The sequence below is a fragment of the Erithacus rubecula genome, assembly GCF_903797595.1.
Source record: "Erithacus rubecula genome assembly, chromosome: 1".
NCBI classification, from domain to species: domain Eukaryota; kingdom Metazoa; phylum Chordata; class Aves; order Passeriformes; family Muscicapidae; genus Erithacus; species Erithacus rubecula.
The window spans coordinates 20,900,249-20,912,318 of record NC_136658.1 but is presented as its reverse complement, the minus strand read 5'-3'; the positions used below and the strand labels follow the sequence as shown (position 1 = coordinate 20,912,318).

General features: G+C 39.4%; 1 protein-coding gene across 39 annotated transcripts in view; it reads left to right on the top strand.

Annotated features, from left to right (window-relative positions):
* Positions 1-12,070, top strand: part of ZBTB20 (zinc finger and BTB domain containing 20) — a 472,123-nt gene that overhangs the window by 338,485 nt on the left and 121,568 nt on the right. The window contains exon 6 of one of the 39 annotated variants that reach the window (XM_079321862.1): positions 8,656-8,734. The exons of the other annotated variants lie outside the window; for them this stretch is intronic. The gene's annotated coding sequence lies outside the window, so the exon portion shown is untranslated. The remainder of the gene's footprint in view (positions 1-8,655; positions 8,735-12,070) is intronic. 39 annotated transcript variants of the gene reach the window in all.

Sequence of the window (12,070 nt, the reverse complement as noted above, 5' to 3'; positions counted from 1 at the left end):
GATGTGAACTCCAGTTTTGCCTTTTCAGGTGCTACACAAGAGGCTGAGTAATACTTTCTCTTACCATTTGTATTTTCTTATACTTGCTGAGAAGAATACAATGATAGCCTCTTCATTAAAGCGAAACCCAGTATTTCTTAGGTGAAAAGAACTATGCAAAAGGTGGATTAGATATAAATATATTTAATTGCCAGTCACATTTTTCTGTTCATGCTACTTAACAGTGTTTTGCTTACCACTCAATTCATCTCTGTCCTGGTTTACAGTCTACATTTTTCTGCCAAGTCCAAAAGCTCCCTAATCTTTGTTACTTCTTGTTTGAGCATCTGTGTGGATTTGTATTTCACTCCTCACTTGTTCCCCTCTTTCCATTTTGTCTCCCTTAGCTATCTACAAGTAAGTTCACAATTTTAATTATGGGTAAGGGAGCCCATTTGTATTTGTCCCAAATGTTGAGATCTACTGGAAGGGGGCAGGGGGAGAAATTAAATTGGAGTGAGTCATCATTCTTGGATCCTTGAAATCTGGAACCAACTTCAAAGGAAGTCTCATCTTGGGGACAATTGCACAGATGAATTCCAAACCTTTTTACGTCCTTCTCTTTCTTTCCTCCTCCTCTCTTCTCATGTAGTCCGAACAGATTTGGCAATTTCAGTTAAGCACGTCTGTGCAGATTTTTAAAATCCATTACATAAGTTTGTTAGTTTAAGACTCTCTTCTTCGACATATGAGCCTAAAATGGCTTTTATTTAAAAATGGAACTTGGCAGGAAATTTGTTCATATGGTAAGATATGTTTTTTTCTTAGTTTGGTTTCATTTATAATATGTTTTAATCATTTTTGGTGTTTTCAAAACAAATGGTGAAATATGGGGTTTTTTCTTCTATTTCTGGCTACCCTCCTCTGAAAGGCCTTACTTCTCTCTGTGTGTTTAATTTGGTGCTTGAAAAAGGCTTTTTAGACAGAGGGTGCAAAATATAGGCTTAACATGCCTGTAAGGAGGGAAAATTCAGACACAGATCCTGCTGACTGGAATGGTGGATCTCAGGGATTCTCTAATAGCAAGTCGAATGGGTCTCAGAGTATGCAGAAATATAGAAAATAGGTGGAATATCAGGAAAAGAAAGGAGGGAAACAAGGTGGGACAACACTGTTTCTACATTCATGGTCAGTGCATCATGATTATCTGAGCAATTATAATTGTAAGGATTTTTTTTTTCATAGTCTGAGGTGCAGCAGAGCAGATTGCCACAAAGCAGAACTTTATTCTAGTTCCTAGAATAGGGGGGATCTTCATTCTCTGTTTGGCCCAAATATCCCAAATTTTCTGTATTTTCGTACAGAAGGTTTTCTTCATGATCTTCTTAATGTATACGGTAACCCATAGAAAAGATTTTTGCCTTTACCAGATGGTTCAGACCATGTATCCTGTTGAAATGTGTACAATAGAATTGAGTCCTAATTTTTCAAGTGATCTTGTCATTGTGTGCACATCCCAACGTAGCTAGGGATGGGAAAGCAGGATACAAGGTAAAGTTGTGTTCAGCCTTGGAACCTCAGAGCAAATGCTTTTGAAAGAAATGCAAGGCTGATCACCTGGTCTGCCAGTTGCACCTAGCTATGTAGGAGACTCCAGCTTGTGTTTATGGCCAGACTGGCTGAAACAAAGTACATGTTGCTTTTGCAGAGGACAGCAGCACAGAAAGAGCATCATTGGCCCGAAGAGCAGCCCCCTTTTTGAAAAGGGACAGGCCCTAGGAAAAAAAAAACAAACCTTCTCTACTCATTCTTTGTGGGAAACACAGCTGCCATTGCTGACAGTTTAGGATGAGAAAGAGGTAGACTGAATGACTAAAGCAAAGGAAGGGAGGATCCACTGCAGAAAACTGTGGTTAAGGGGAAAAATTTGCAACTGCACTTTATCCTGGTTAAGGCTGACGTATGAGGTAGAGGGAAGAATCTTTCAGGCTTGGAGATGGGCTTTAGAAGAGTAGCCAGAAAAAAGCACACACAAAAATAAGAAAGCAGAAGGCGTGGGTGGTTGTGGGGATTAGTACTGACATATGGAGCCTATCAGCTTGAAGTTACATGTTTAAATCTGACCTAGGTCAATCATGCCCCAAAGTCATTACTGTTGAACAGATGTTGGATGGCCTCTGTGAAATGACTTAGGGGTTTGAGCCCAGTTTCTAGTGGCAGGTGTCCACATTACACAAAACCCATCTGTATTAATTACCTCCCTATATCTGGCAATCTCGCCAGAAAGACCATGTACTAAGGGTTCATCATAGAGACTGAGCTATCCCATTTTGTCTTGGGTGGCCCTTCAAGGAAGGGGCTGAAGAACTTTGGATAAGTAATATAGGAGAAGACAGCACATTCTCTGCTCTTTGGTTCAAGTCAGACCACCAATTTTCAAACCCCTTGGACCCGCAGATTTCACTGGTGCTACATTTACTCTTAAAGTCAGCAGAAAATATTTCATAACTGGCTGCTTGCACAATGTTGAATATACATCATTTGGTTTCTACTTTCGGATCATAATAATATAAACAGGAAAACTACATTTTGAATTTCATTAAGTTCTTCCTCCGCTGTTTATAAAAGATAAAAAACTTCTTGCTCCTTTTTTTTTCCTAAGGATTGATTGGTGTCATGTACATATTCGTTCACTTCTGTTTATGTAAGATAATAAGAGTATTAACATGGAGGTGGAATAATGGTGTTTATAGTTCCATCACCACTGTTTATATAAGATAAAAACAGTTTAAAAAACAGAAAAAAGAAAAATAGTGAGAGAACATTTACTGTTACATACATATATTATTTCTTCCCACTTCTATTTGTAAAGAATGTAAAAGAAAAAAAAAAAGTGTGGCAAGTTGAAGAGTAGTTGATTCTGTTTATAATATTTCTGTGCTGTTTACCTAAGATAAATTAATTTGGAGTTGATGTAATAAGCAGCTTGGAAGGCGAGAATTGGGGTGAAAGAGGAACTGGTGAGGTTAAGTCTGATACTCTTAGTACCTTGTAATCCTTTCCTTTATTAAGAAACATGAAAGAGGCATACTGAATCTTCCTAGTGGGAATATGATACCACCAGTGAGGCTGGGGACACACGGTGCTGTCATGCCAGCCAGTGCAGAGGCTACCAGAGGGCTTGGAGGGTTTCTCTGGCAGGAGAGCTCTCAGAGCAGCAAGCATACTACAATAGCTTGAAAAGATCTCATGAACGTTAAACCCCTTGGTATCATTGTCCATGGACTTAGTCCAATAATTGTGTGCCTGTATGGCTCTGTTTTGTTCTGCAGCTTTGAAGTCTAATCCTAATTCCTTCAGGGAGAAAAGCTTGTAAAATGTCTGCATTTCAGAGAGACAGGCAAATACTACCTTTGATGCAAGTCCTCTTGTCAGTCCCACTCAGTCCTTCTGATTCACCCCTGCTCCTACCCTAGGCACATATTGACAGATGAGGGAAGCTGGCAGATGTGCATATTTCCTTGGGATGAGACTGATGCTCTGTTCTCTGTGTCAACCAAGAAAGGCCAATTATACTTAATAAAAGAACAACTGTGTGGACATTAATGCATGTGCAGGCAAAACGTCCGGGAGTATTCGCTTACTTTTCCAAATGAGTTTGCTCCGGCTCCAGTCACACCCTCTATGTGTTTGCTTTGCCCAAACATTCAAGCAGGCAGGCTTGAAAAATCAGGTGCTCATACACTTTCAGGTAGGGAATTATCTGCTCACTTTCATACTCACCCTGTAAGTGGTAAGTGCTGTGAGAGATGGCTTTTTGCACATGCTTCTCACCTTCCCTGTGAACGTACAGGAATCAGCCCAGGAGTTGGCTTGACCTTCTCCAAGTGGTGATGGAACTCTCTTAAGGAAAAAGAGTGAGAGAAAATCAAACTGCATCCCTAATCAGGAAGCTATAGAGTATCAGTAAATCTGGAATTGCATCAAAAATGCTTTTTGTCTTCTAAAAGAAGTCACCATCTTTTGATAATTTCAAAGCAACATTTTTTTCCTCTGTAATCCTGAGTGTACCTAACTCACAATGGTGTCTTCATCTCGTCTTCCCAATTCTTACTTCAGCTCAATAGATGTCTACAAGGCAGACCATTTAAACAATGAATATGTCCATTTCTATTAAATGGATCTTGAAAAGTTGAATTTTAATTATATCCTTGAATCCCATTTCATTTACACATTTGAATTTAAGCATGAGCTTGAGTACATGGTTTTAGGGCTCAAGGTTTAACATCAATGCTGTCAGGATGCAAAACAATACTGTACATCAGTTGTGTGATATGGTCCATTGCATTGCTTGATGTCACCTATGCATCCCTGCTCTGTATGTCAAGTACTTGAAGTAGATTGTGGGTGCTTAGTGAGCAGCATTGCCCAAGATAGATTAAAAAAATAGGTTTTATTGGAAAAAAATTACAATGTACAGGTGGACCTTGCGAAGGCAGATAAGGGTATGAATTTGCCAGGTAAATGAATTCTTGAAAATTTATCTCTACTAATTGCCAGCCCTTATTTCCCTTAGTGCTGACATGGATGCAAAGAGAAAGAATAGATCTGTCAGATGGCAGAAAAGAGTTTAAAGAAACTTCAATGAGAAAGTTTTGTTTTTCAGATGAATCTATATATTCATTGGTACGAAATGACATTTCCTGAAGTGAAGGCCATTCTCATCCCTATCCAGAGCATTACAACATACAGTAGTATGTGTCTTAATTATGGTACTTCTGTGTCTAAAAAAGGCTCAGAAATTTCACTTTTCAGAGTTGTATAATCAAGTTGCTCCACCTTGCTATTAGGCATGAATGGCAGTCAGTGCTCCAGGGAAGCCTGAAATTGAAAGAGCAGCAGGTGGGGAGCAGTGGGTCAGGATGGGTATGCATTTAGGAGAGCTGTGTGGGGAGTCCAGAAGTAGAATAGCGGGAAGTGCTGTAAATTGGATTGAACACGTTGCTAGTGGACAGGGTGAAAGATTATACAGCATTTGTCTGTGTGACCGTAATGAGCTTTTTTCCCATAAAAGATTTGGGGAGAAAGTACTGTGTATGAATAGGGTCCCTTTAAGAGGCACTTTTAAAAGAGCTCATTTTCGATTCCAATCATGTATATGCCCCAGCAAGACTGTAGCCAGATGCTTGTAGATCTGAAGAAAACAGCCCAACCCTTTCCTTATCATCTACTGGGAGATAACAGACTTTAAAAACTCAATGGCACTTTCGATAACTTCTAACAAGAGCTGGGACTTGCCTGGCTCCATTTGTCTGGTCAAGGCTGTATTTCTGCAATTTATCCCACGGAGATTTTCAGCAGAACCTTACACTTAGTGTCTAAATTAATGATATTCCTTCCTTTTTGCCATGACAAAAACCACTCAGCACTATATACATTATGCTAAAGTTTTTGTCATGAACACAATCTGTAAAAGCTTTTTCAGCTTCATCATTTTGACAAGCTGATTCCATTAAACCCTTCCCAGTGATCACGTTTGTGTGGTGCACATGGGGGAGGTTGTTCTCTCACATGGTTTTCCCCTCTTTGAAGCTAGGAAACAGTGATCATCTCTCAGGTTACATGTTGTGTCTTATCAGTGACCTGTCCCCAGGAAAACATATTTTGAGGGAACACAGACATTTTCTGTGTAGCTCTCTTAAGTAAATTAATCTTCTCTGTGGTGTAGTCCTTAACTTTTCTTTAAGGCTCTTTTAGGATAGAGACATAGTCTTAGCTTTTAAAGTGTGTAGGTTGGTATCTTTGTGTTAAAAAGCTCTGAACTTTTTACCATTCCACTAGCACTGAAATGGAAATACTTGAGTGATTTGAATAACAAAACTCTAGTTTTTCTCAAATATGTGGTTTACTCAAAATCCTCCAGTGAAGGTTCACCACAGGCTGGTGAAGTGCTACCTCTGCCAGATACCTTGCACTACTGGAGGTTTTACTGATCCTACCATAATAGCAAGTGCTAGATGCTGGTGATTAAAGATGGAGCTGACAAATTATAGAGCTGGTAATGAAAGAAAAGGATTCTTTATTTCAAAGTGCATTTTCTCACAGAATACTTTCTAAGCGAGTTATTTTAATATCAGTTTTTGTCAATAAGGAAACATAAGGTTTTGTGGCTAAAGCAGATAGGAGCCTGGAGGGGAATCAGATCCCACAAAACCTGTGTTTGTCTTCAAGAAATGCTTTTTATCTGCCTTTGCTAAAAATGAACATGGTGTCAAGCTACTTCTTTATTTCACTCTCAGTAAAGCCAGTAGAACATTTGATGCCAACCTTGGTGATGGGCACAGCCAGCAGACTTTCTGGGATAATTGTCAGTGCAGAACAGCATTGCCTGCAGCCTGCTTTAGCATCTCAGATTCATTAATCCATTAATTCATTTATCTATGCCACAAACAAAAAGAATTTTTTTTTTCAACTGCTAATAACTTTGTCTTCCTCCCTTGTCCAGGCATTTCCACAGATACTCGTGTTTCTCAAGCTGACAGATTTCTGATCCTCAGACTGAATAGCTGCATGTCTCAGCTTCCCATCTTATATGAACTTTATGTCCCTCATTTAAAATAGCAAAAGCACTGTCTACAGTGAACAGGCCATTATCCTGGTTGGGTTGTTAAAGTTACTGTAATGCTGACTTTATTTTCTTGTAACAGTTCTGAACAAAATGTTTCCTTTGAAAGGTCTCAGACCTCTATCCTCCCAACTCCTAATCACAGTAATATCCAACCTCAAGGAGTCATTAGTGAAGACTCAAACAATATCCTGTAACAAGTCAGCTAGGAAGAAATTGGCATAGTTTATCTCTCTGATTCATGTTCATATGAAAATAATGGGTTGCAAAATAAAGGTAGCATTGCTGTCATGCTATACAGTATCCATGGGATCCGAGTCCTTCTTCCCCCACCAACACGTCTCCCAAACTAACCCGGAGCATAACTGTAGTCACAGGGTCCCCTCTATAGCAGTGACATGTTCTTAGACTATAAAGCCAGTTCATTTTGCTGCTTCTTAAACTGGCACACCTATAAACTTCTATTTGGTCATGGTGAGCTGTTGCATTTTTAGATAACTGGGAAAATGGTATAATGATTATATTAAAATCCAACCCTTAAAGAGGGGTTTACATTTCTGGACCAGATGGATGCAGTGAACTGTGTAAACTGAGTTTGGATGAGTTCTTGGGGTTGTTGGATTTTGGTTTTGTTTTTGTGAAATGGACACAGCTTTGCAGGAGAGCTGATAAGTAGCATAAACCGTGTCTCACCACTAAGAGACTTTGTAAATGGTGTCTGCTGTTTGGCTTGGACTTCAGCAATCAAAGGGATTTTCTTCACAAGAAAAGGAACATGCAGGTGGTTTTTTTGGGTTTGTGTGAGGATTTTTCTTCTCTGATGTGATACAGGTTCTCAACTGGGCATCAGAAGATGGGAGTTCATTTCATAGTTCTGCCTTAGTACTGATGAGCTTCAAGATCACTTTAGCTTTCTCTTCTTTCATTCCTTTTTTCATTCCATAAATTGGGAATAAGGAGAGTTACTCCTATAAAGAAAAAGGTGATGTTCAGCTCACTGCGGGGGTTGTTTGGGTTATTTTGCAAATAAAGCTCTTCAGTTATGTATATTGAACTCCACAATTTTGAGTCACATTAGTTGCTCTCTGGATGAGCTGTGTAGATATGGATACGCTAAACTATGTTAGAGAAAACTGGGAAGCTTGGAAAACCTGATAAATAATTCAGCCTTTCATGAAACATATCCCACAATTCAGTTATAAGTATTATTTCTACTTGTTGACTGGGTCAGCAAATGAAATGACCAGGCTGAGGTAGCCCAAGATGTTTTGGTTGTTAAGGAGAGGAAGTTCAGGACTGGAACAAGAGTGTCACTTCTAAGCTAAGTCCTACTAGAGAAGGTGCTAGGTGCTTGCAGTGTGACTTCTTTTATATTATGTCTGACTTTTCCCTTCAATTACATCTTGCAATAATTTGATTCAGTCAAGTATGCTGTCTCGTCCTCTATCTGTATTATCAAATAGGTACTTCAGTTAAGATAGAAGAATTGTTGAAAAAATTCCATCTAAGCTGCTGTGCTATTGCACAACTTAAACTCTCTCCATCATCACCTTGGTGGTGAGGTCAGGGAGGGAGGCATATCAAAGTTAAATTGATATAGCAAGGATACAAGAGGGGGAGGTGGTTTGAATATATTGACAGTAAAACTTAGAACTAAAAGCAGGTTCCTATAAAGCAACACCATGTTTGATGGTAAGAGGGATCAGATTCTGTGGTAAGAGACTGCATTCTTGACACTTCAGCCACTCATCCCCATATAAAAGAGCAATGAAAAATTTGGTCGCCCTGAAACTCATTTTTCAGGGCACGCATCACAGAAGTAACAGCATGCTACAGAATATGCTATTCTCATACCAAATATGAAATTGAGAGTATTGTTCCCAGAAGCCATTTTAGTGGAGTTTTATAAGACAGTTTTGATTTAATAGGCATAAAGTGAGAAGAAACAGGTGAGAGATAAATTCCAAAGTATTGATTATGGCCTTGTAGGAAACAAAAGTTGGTTCTCCTGGAAAACTTGAAAGAAACACATACTTAACCTGGCTTTGTAGATGCTGAGGGCTTAAAACTGCATGCAGAGGTACAGCTGCATGACCCTGGTGACTTCAGTGTGTCTGCAGGGGTTTAAAGGCAAGTGAAATCCTTTTGTAATGCTTTTAGTCTTGTTCCAAATGTTGTGTACTCTCTCAAGGACACAACTCATGTTCGAAGCAGTACAAATTTTTAAAAATTGAGCACAAGCCATATGCTCTCTTATCTTTCAAGGATTTGCTGCTGTTGTCTGTGGTATCTGTCAGGTTAAGATATTGGTATAGGTCTTTATAGAGTCATGTTGAGATTTCTTTATGGATAGGCAGTCAAGAAAACATCCTGACAGTTTCTTTAAATGATTGTGGCAGTGGATCCGATGTGCTCGCACTTTTCCATAATGATCTTACTGCCACTTTGCTCATGGTTTAACAAATACCCTCATTTTCAAGTCCTAAACCATGCCACTCTCACCCAAGAGAGCAAGCTGGATTTTTGAAGTCCAGTGTAGCACCAGCCTGGGACTTGCCAGAACTCTGCTCATACCCTGTGCCCCAGCTGCCGTGGATGATGCAGACCCACATCCCTGCACAGCCCTCCCGTCCCCTTGCAGCTCAGACTTAGCAATGTTCCCCACTCCAGCCCAACCTGTTCTCCAGACACTGCAGGACTTGTGCACTCAGCCAGTGCCCTTTAGTTCAGCTCTGCAGTGCCGTCAGGGAAAAATGATATATCAGAGTACTTACATCCCAAACTGCATGTTAGTCAGATGTTAAAATGAAAGAAATATTATGGAGAGTCAGCATGTCTCACTGTGGAAATAAATTACGTACAAGGGAGTGTCATGGCTCTTGGGACCACATATGATCCAAAGACACCATTTAGAGAAGTGATCACAACACCACTGGTTTTATCAGTTCATGATGGAGGAACATTATTATCCAGAAAGCAAATAATAATTAGCAATAGAAAACTCCCAAGCAGTAACTTAAACTCATTTTTCAGGGTCACTTCTTCACATTAGTAGCCTATTTGTATGTATCACTACATTTTATAGCAATTATCTCCTTATTAATAGTAACTTCACTAATTGCTATTATTATTAATAAAGATGCATTTAGTTCCTAGTACCTTACTTTCTCAGTTTAACATTTTGGTTACCTAAGTGTCATCTGCCTAAATAATTTAGTATTATTTGATTGTATTTTCTCATGGTGTGCAGTCCAGTTTTGGAACTGCAGAATTCAGGACAGGTACTTGAGGGAGTGTAGGGAACAGGGACCATGCAGTAGGACTGCAAACCTCCAAGCAGGGAAGCAAAGATGCTTCATTGTTTGTCCACCTTGCAATGAGGAGAGCATGACTTGATGTGGCTACGGTGTGACACAACAGATGAGCTGCCGCTTCAACCACACTCCCTCAGAATACAAAATTCACCTACAGGTAAGATCAGATCCAAATCATAATTTCCAAGGTCTGATCCTGAAAGGCAGCAAGAACCTTTAGGTGTATATCCTAGTATAGTTAGGTAGATATGTTTTCTGTTTTCTTCTGTTTAAGGTTTCAAAGATGAGTTCGAAGTGCCAAGAGAAACCAGCACAAAATATTTTATAAAATGGAAATGTCCAAATTGCTTCAGGACCATAAAGAAGGCTCAACTGGTCAACCACTGGCTTCTTTTTTCTCTTTTTCAAGAATGAACAGGGCTGAACATACACTCGTATGTCAGGTGGGAACAGCCCAGTCTCAATGCAGCCATTACTTTTCCAGTGCCATCTTTGCTTCACAGTCTCTTGATGGGAGCACACACAGCCACACAGTGACCAGGAGCCTGGGAAAGATTAGGAGCAGGCAGCAGCTGCCACCAGAGCAGTGGAGCTGGCCTACAGCACAGCCCCCTTGGGCAGTCAGAAGTGGGTAATGGGAGCTGTTTTGGCAGTGGCCCCCCCTTCCCAGGTATTCTGTTCCCAGAACTAGTCACCTAAAAGCAACCTCCTTATCCAGGGTGGTGATGGGCAGCAGGAACAGGGCAGTGTTGTGGCTCTGGGAGGTGGTGCTGGGCAGTTTCCTTCTGCCAGCAGGCTGAGCTGGAGGCTGCTCTGGCCAAGCACCTGCCAACAAAATGCCCTGGCTTCACTTACTGTAACAAATCCTTCAAAGACGGTTAGAGTTACAGGAAGATAAAAGTAGTACTATTCCATGCCATCTTTCAAGTCAAGATACATGCTCAAAATGCTACATTTACATTATAAAACAAGAATATACTTAACCTTTCTTCTTCCTCACTTTTTGCTGGCTTTGCGCTCACCCTGAACCCCTTAAAGCAACTGATGCTGAAGCTGTACTGTTGCTTCCAGACAAGTGTCCTGCTCTTCTTTTAAAGATGTTTTCCTCCCAAGTGCTTTGTATAGAGACTTTTCTTGATGGAAGCTCTTCTTAGAGAGCAAGAGACCTCCAATGGATGTTAATTAGAGTTCAGTTTGCAAATGCAAGAGATTACTGTTCTTATTTCATCTCTCTCATTGTTTTCACTGAGAACAGCTCTTAGGACTTATTTTGGACTGAGTTACCTGTGGAATGAGTCAGCTTGATGTCTTTCTGAATTAGCTTACATATACATGAAAGTCCAAATTTGGATTGATTTATTTTGTCTTATCAGAACATGTTATCCAGCCTTCCTGGCAAGCAGAGTGTGCTGAAAAATCTATTCTGTCAAGATTTTTATTTTGTGTTTTGTAGTTGTGGGTCTGTGAAGTTTTTTGGTTTATAAAAGGTTTTTTGTGTGTGTGCATGTGTAATGCTCATTTAAAGTCTACTTTTCCAAGTACGTATTTCTCCATGTGAAAAAGACAAGGCTAAACTATTCTTAATTACAAAAGAAAATTTGAAAGTCTCTTTTTACTACACTTAACAGCCCAAATTTAACAATGATATTAAATACACTACTGACATTAAATGCACTAGTTAAAAAAAATAGTAAACTTGAGCTGTGTCATAATTCCTTTACAGTATGTGTTAAGGTAGGCTGCAAGGCAGTCTGTCCTCAAATTTGAGAGAGAAAACAGTCACTTACCTTTTCTATTATCTTTGATGGACTATAGCTTCTAAACAAACTCTGTCTTTGAAAAATGAGTGATGGAAATATTATTTATAAATTTTGATTCACAATTGTTGTCAAGTCATCACTGCATTCTTGACAGAATCACAATTGGCTGTTTATTTCATTAAATAGAGGATATACAGCTGTAGTTGAATAGATTTTTTTCAAATTTTTTTTATGATACATAATAATACATACATGTGTAGCAATCCATACAGACACATGTTAATTCTAATGTACATAGAAAAGCTTCTTGTCCTTTCCTAACAATTGTTTTATTTTGATTATCCAGTATTGCAGACTGAGGGTTTATACATGGCCATATAACAGGCTCTCAA